This window comes from Lichenostomus cassidix, chromosome 4, assembly GCF_008360975.1.
Source record: "Lichenostomus cassidix isolate B80296 chromosome 4, HeHo_3.0, whole genome shotgun sequence".
Taxonomy (NCBI): domain Eukaryota; kingdom Metazoa; phylum Chordata; class Aves; order Passeriformes; family Meliphagidae; genus Lichenostomus; species Lichenostomus cassidix.
Window position 1 is genome coordinate 54,916,424 of NC_139484.1, and position 7,139 is coordinate 54,923,562.

Genomic DNA, 7,139 nt, shown 5'->3' on the forward strand with positions numbered 1-7,139 from the left:
TGCCACACCATCAGCAAGAAGTCGAGGAGTTCATTAGATCTCATCAAGGTCTGGCTGGGTTTATTAACTGCAGCTCAGCACCATATTTCTTCAGTTCCTGGTGTGTGGGCTGCAGGTGCAAGAAATCCTCTGTGCAACCTGAAAGTTCAACAGTTATTTCAATAAGAGAAAGTTTTTATTTTTGCATGATCTTGAGCTATTTCAGACTTAAAATCAGAGTACTGTAGGGATGAGGGTTTTGCATATTATTTCCAGCTGAGCTGATATGTCTTCACAGCATAACCTTTGTGCTAATCCTTACAGTGGTACCTCTGCCCCAGCAATGTCCACCCGGCCTCTCAGTTTGTAAGACTCTGCAGGATGCCCTATTTCTCAAGGTGCTTGGTCGGTGCATAAAAAAATTGTGAAGATACCATAATCACCAATGAAATTGTGAGAGGTTCTCTATACTGAAGAGGCTTAAGGTCCAACTGCATGTGTGCAGGCATTTTAACCATAGATGTGGCAGCAGGTTTGCTGTGAAAAATAGAAGCAACACAAAGCAGAGGTGACAATCAAATCCTCAGTGACAATCTCTTGGTAATAAGATGTTGGAAACACATCAGGTCCACCAAAGATTTAGAAAAACAAAATAGGAAGTACCATTCCCAATGGGTCTCTTTGGAGTACTGCTAAGCAGTAAAGCAGAATCATTTGGAGAATGAAATAGAGATTTAGAAAAGAATTGTGAAAAGTGGTCATACTGGAAATATAAGCCACAAAACTGGCTAGAGCAAAACAAAAGGAGAAAAGTTTGAGATTATAAGAGAAAAGGTTCAAGACAGTATTAAGCACAGATGTTTGGATATACCTCTGAACTACGAAGTAATTTACAATAACAAGATTGAACTTGAGCAGGCTGAAAAATGTCATGTGGCAATTTTACTGAAGGAATTGTTTCTGCACAGTAGAATACAATAAAACTGATTCTGCCAGGCCCAATTCAATGCTGTTATGTGTCCTCAAGGCACCATTTATACTCCAATAAAGGGAATTTGCGCATTGAAAATTATTATATCCTTAAATCACTACAATTCCCTGCATTTTGTACTTACAAAAATACAAAATGACTAATTCAAGACTCCTCCACAGAAAGTTTAGCAGTTAGTACTTTTCCCCCTCATCCCAAAGTGTTGCTGGGTTGGGATTGTTTTTTTTTTTTTTAGGATGCTTGTGAAGGAAAGGACTTTGAGGTAATGAAAGATCTTTTATCAAGACAAAAGAGGAATCTTTAATGAGTTGCTCTTTAGCTCTATTGTAAATGTAGTGGCCCATTCCACATCAGTCAACTTCTTCATCAGTTTAAAAAGAAATTTCCAATAGGGAAAATCCCAGATTCTGCCAAAACTCCATTTGTTTGTTTATTTTTTCTTATTTTGACTTGCCAAGGGTTTGTGTTTGACTTGTTGCCATGAATAAAACTATCCCTCCTTCAACAATGGGCTCTCTGGGAATGGTGTGGGAAAGCTAATCCCATTACACAGCTCAGAAGTTCCCACTCAGTGGTGAACCAGGACAGACAGCTTATCAGGCACTTAGCAGAGCTGTCAGCTGGTCAGCTCAAGTGGGATATTCTTCTTTGTGAAATGAAGCAGGCCAGCAGGAGCAATAGTAGGGGTTTGTTTGTTTGTTTTAAGTAAATAGAACAACAGGGAACTTCTACCTCCTTGACCTGAAAGTCATGTGTAAATAGAGGACATTAATGGCAGAGCATAGTATGATGTCATTAACACACTGGTCAAATGTGTTAATTAATTTATTATCCACAGATGAGAGGAGTCTCCCCAAGATGCTGTGTCTCGTGACATTTCCTGTAACGATCTCTCTTTCCAATTGTTCAGACTATCCAAATCCTCTCCTAGGTGCCTCTTAACAGAATAGTTTTCCTTCAAGGGAAGTTGTTTTCAGACTCAGTGATGCCTTCATATTTTTGCTCTGAGTGATGGGCATCTTGTGATACCTCTTACCACGTGGCCAAGGTCTCCTGATGATATTGAAGGGAAGATAAATACCTACAGAAAGAGCTCTCTGTTTTTGCTAAGGTGGAAACAGTGGCAGCACTGCCTGAGGAAGGATTCTTGCTTCACAGTAATGAGGTGAGAATTTGCTGGGGAGGGACAAGATTATCATAGAAATATTAAAAAATACATTGAAAAACATGGAGGAGGACCTTGGTTTTGGTGAAAGCAAGGTTAAAACAGAGGAGGAGGATTTTTTTAGTGTAACTGTGCCTTTGACTTGTGAAGGCATCTCTGCATGAAAGGGAGGCTGCATCTGTCTTGTAAGCACTACTGTTTACTGGGAGCCCAAGCACTGCAAACTGAATTATTGATAGAATAGAGTGTCAGATTGAGCCTAACTCTAGTCTTCTTAGTGTTGGCGCCTTAACTGATTTTCCTAATTGTTCAGTTAAAGCAAACTGTTATCTGGTTGTGACTAGAAAATACCATACTGTATCAGAACTCAGAAAAATTTGGATTCTGGTCATGATGCAGCTTGTAGAAATCTTTTTGTGTGCAGCTCTTGCCATTATTTCCCTGATATTCTCAGTATTTCTCTTTTACCTCAATGTAAGTGTAGTGCTCATATTCATGAGACATAAACCAAACTGTGCCCATGAGAGTTTTGAATAGCCTGGTGATGACAGCCTAACCAGAAAGTATAGCGGTTTAAAGTGTCATTTAGAAAATGGCCTTCTTAAATTCTTCTTTAAGAGTCAATGCATTATTTACTTTTTAAAAAAAAAATCTCCTTTATTTTAAGCAATTATACTACTTCAGAGCAGCTCCCATTTCCTAATATACTTCCCAAGACGAGGCAATCTTGTAAGCTATGAGGTGTCAGTTCCCAGAGCCAGTGAAGACACTGAGGGAGCTCAGTGATTCCACAGACCAAGCACTCTAAAAGGAATTTTCCCTCAGCTATAGTTTGACATTTGTGTCTTCACAGATTTGTAACCAATGGCATGGCTTTCTGTGATTCTGAGTTCCTGCATTTTTTTCTGAGGTTTTTTTTAGTCTGTTTGTTCTGTTTTGTGGAGTTCTGTTGTTGTTGTTGTTGTTGATTTAAAATTTAGACCACATAGCATAAAAGGCTAACAAAATGAAGCTGTCTTAAGAGCACTGGGGTGTGCCACCTAATACTTGCTAAAGAAAATAAGGATGCTGAACTGGATAAATATGATCTGTGTTTTAGTTTTGCAATTTTTTTTAAATTGCCTGTTACTTCATTGCCCAAGGTCAGTCTTGTCAGACAAGTGGACCAACAGTTCTCTAGAGTAACATAAAACCATTAAGTTGCTCTTTGATCTTGCACCTTCTTTAGAACCTTTTAATCAATTAACCATGAAGCTACTCAGCTTGTCTTATTTCCTGCACATAAAACTACTCTGGGTGAGCTGACACATTACTACATTATAGATCAAAGATCGAAGGAAATTTCACATCCAACCAGGATAATTATGTGGAATTATTCTGAATCCATTATATACATTTTCATGCCTCAAATGGACAAAACCCAGCATTTTTATCTAGAATGAATTAAAGGATTCTTGTGTATTTTAAAGATTGGTTAAATGGGTTTGTGCATGATTGACCTTACACAAGGTGTGGGTAGATTTCATGGCAATGTTGCTGAGCCTCAGCTGTCTGTCTGCCCTTTGAAAGTGACCACTATTGATCATAATAGGAAACATGACCTGTTGTAACATAAGCACTAATCTCTTGCTTAGAATACCTTTAAATTAAAAAAAAATTAAAAGTTGAATGTATTGTAATGTGATACAGATTGAAATCCTCTTAGCTCAGGAGTAAAATTTTGACAATGGAAAGAGTTGTGGTTTTAGGCTTGTGTAAGGCCACACTTCTGTGATCTTATTTGTATGCACAAAATGCTTTTTATCAAGAATCAGAGATACTTTCAGTATTATGGTTTTAAAGATCTGTGACTGTTTATGCTTTTATTTTCTAGTTATATGGGAATGAAGGTGTGTCAAAATATATACTCCATTCCTTCTGGCCAAATACTGGAATACACAAACAACTTCAATCAGCTCTTCGTTTGAGCTTCTCCCTTAAGTGGGATGGAGTGTTACCCACACCGGTCCAAAGGAGCAAAGCATCTGCTTGTTCAGATTTTGCTTAAGGCGTATTTTGCACAGCTGTTTCTTGTGGGACTGGTTTGTTCCCCTTCTGTTTGCTGATGCCAAAAGCAAAGATGGCTTGGACCAGATAAGAGTGTCACCTGGTGCAGGTGCAGTGGTAGCAGGTAGAAATACCAAGACCCAGCACAATTTCTGAAGAAAAATATGTTCCAGTAAAGAAACATTTTTGAAAGAATCCATCTTATGAAATAAAGGTGTAGGATTTTCTTCACAGATATCACCTTATTCTCTAAAGACATATCTTGACTTTAGAGTAACTACAATTAGAAGTAGAGAGGAAATTACTTAGAGCTTCTATAACTTCCATTCTTTTCGCTGCTAAGTTTAAGCCACACTCTGCAAATCTGTATTAATTTTTCTGAATGTCACACTTCCTTTAGCTAAACAGCTCCCTGATGATATTGGTCATCTTCCTTTTAAGCTGAATTAAAAGTGAATGAACAAGTTTGTGGATAGCATGGATAAAGTGCTCTTTGATAGATGTACTTCTTGCCTTCTGAACAAAGATGAGTATATTCAGCTCTTGGTACTAAGGAGGAAATATTTTCCTCAATCTCCCTCTGTACAAATCCCTCATTTAAGTCTGAATGGAAATTTCCCGGAAAAGGGCAGGATATTTGTGAAGCTTACTTTTACATTTACCACTGCAGTATCTTTTTCATGCTGGATTCAGGATTCAGTGAGGTGCTTTCCTTTTGGGATTTGAAAAGACAAAAAAATCCAAAAGGAGTCAGTAAGAGGTTACACTTGATTTTGAGCATAAAGTACGCCAAACTTTTAGTTCTTTGTTTGTTTTCTTTCTACCTCCAGCTATAAATCATCCCAGGTTCATCAAACTGTTTGCAAAGCTAATCCAAGCTGGACCAAGTTACAGACTGGACCAAGATGTAGGTTTATAGTAATGCCTGAAAACAGGAAAGACTTTACATCAGAAAGGAAAAACTATCTGGTTTCATTACATGTGGCTTCAAGTTTCATTACAAAAGGTTTTACATGGCTTTGATCCTCTAATTTGGCTAAAAACTGAAAGAAAAAAAAAAAGCAGCGATCTCCATGTGCACACAGCTATTTCAGGGCATGCATGTGACCAAATTAGATATGCTGTACTCCAGTGAACTACAGTGTGTTCCACATAGACATGCTGCATTTAAATGCATAGAGTGCAAAGTCAAGATGGATTAGGTCAAACCTCCTAGCTGCTAGCTACCTTGATTTCTTAATCATACCTGCTGTTGTTCAGAGCTGCTCAGGGGAACCAAAAAGCCTGAATAAGTTCATATCCTGAAAAACAACAAAAAAAAGTATGCACTTTCTACCCTTATATATCGTAGTGTGTGTATATATAGACACACACAGACTAAAGATTTTACAAGAAGAATCTGTTTTCCATAATGCTTTGCTATGGAGCCACAATTAAGTGAGTCTTTAAGAGAGAGTATTAAAGAAACTACTTCAAGAAATTACTTCACTAGGAGCAGTTTTACTACAATAGCACTCAAATTTTGTTTGTTTTTTTTTTTTGGTTACAGACCTCCTGTCTTTCATTTTTGATTGCTGTTGCTGAAGAAGAATTGCCAATTCTCTTTGTTCCCCTGGAGTTTGGAGAGCAGCACTGAAGAGCAGCCTCCTTTCCCACAGATCCTCGGCATCACTTAAATAGGGAAGCAGGGCAGAGCTGAGTGAGAGGGGCACCAAGGTTTTCCCAAAGTAACACAAGTGATGGCTCCTTTAGCCAACAGGCTGCAGGACAGACCACGGTTCCAAACCCAGGTTTGGTGCACTGAAAGCTTCTTTTTTTAGCAGATTGGAGTTGCAGTGGCTCCAGGCCAGAGAAGTTTGGTTTAAAGCTGCTTTGCATCACTAAAACAGCATGAAGCAGCTTGAGCCTACAGTGAACCTGGCCCTAGATGTCTTAAATCTTTAATATTTTCTTCTGTCTTGTCTAATACTGTTGTTTTTCAGCATTTTACAAATCTGTTAATTACCATATGGAATTCAAATGATCACTTCTGCTAAAAGAACTCATTCCCAAACAGTCCTTTCATGTCAGCGTGAAGTGGGATGGTTTGGATAGCTGGTCACTATTTTCTGGGCTGTAAGTGTCCTTTCTAAAAATGTTTGAAAATACATTTGTATTTGTTACCCACAAGCAATTGCAGCAGTTAATTCCCTTGTGTATTCACAGCCTAACATTTTGATATAGCCAGAGCTAGTTCCTTTTTATCATTCTTATTTCCCAGGCGTGTGTGCCTTACCTATTTGCTTGCTTATTCTTTGTTCTCTTAGTATAAGACTGAAACAAAACAGGCAAACTGAGGCATATTTTCTGGTTTTAGTGTTTGCACATGATTGCTGAGCAGATTTTCAGTGAGAGCTAGGCCTCCTTACCCTTCCTTTCAATTAACCTGGTTACACTTGCTTTTCAGAATGAAAACGAAGAGGCATCATTCTCCATGTCACACACAGACTGGGAGTTTTATTACTTAAATGTTTTGACAGTTGCCACTGATTGGTACTAGCACTTTGCTGTAAGAGTTTAATAAATAGTACTTGATTTTTAAATGCTCAAATGTTAATTAGCTGGAGAGTGTTGCTTCCATCACCAGCATGGCATTTTGCCCGACTAGCTGCCTCGAGTTATCTTAGGGAAGGCACATGCAGGAAGGTGATTGCTGTGACTCTCTGCAAACAGGAAGGAAGAAGTGTCATCTGGGAAGGCTGTGGGAAAGGCAGGCACAGTCAGGCCTGGAGTCGGGTGGGTGGCAAAGGGGGGAAGCAAGTAGTGTCTGGAGTGCCTGGAGCAGGAGAGAAGGCATGAATGCCAAAGGCTGGTCTGTGGTTTGTCATGATGGATAATGAGCACTGTTTTGATCAGTTGGGACTTAAACCTTTTGCTTCTCACATTTAAGCTGCTTTTCAAAGTTTTCAAACCCTCATT

At 38.8% G+C, this 7,139-nt stretch overlaps 1 long non-coding RNA gene across 1 annotated transcript; it reads left to right on the plus strand.

Moving 5' to 3' along the window:
* Nucleotides 1–1,656: 1,656 nt before the first annotated feature.
* LOC146438518 (uncharacterized) lies at nucleotides 1,657–6,895 on the plus strand. The gene is made up of 3 exons (XR_014852094.1): nucleotides 1,657–2,135; nucleotides 5,731–5,971; nucleotides 6,628–6,895. It is a non-coding gene; the product is annotated as an uncharacterized LOC146438518 (long non-coding RNA).
* Nucleotides 6,896–7,139: the final 244 nt, after the last annotated feature.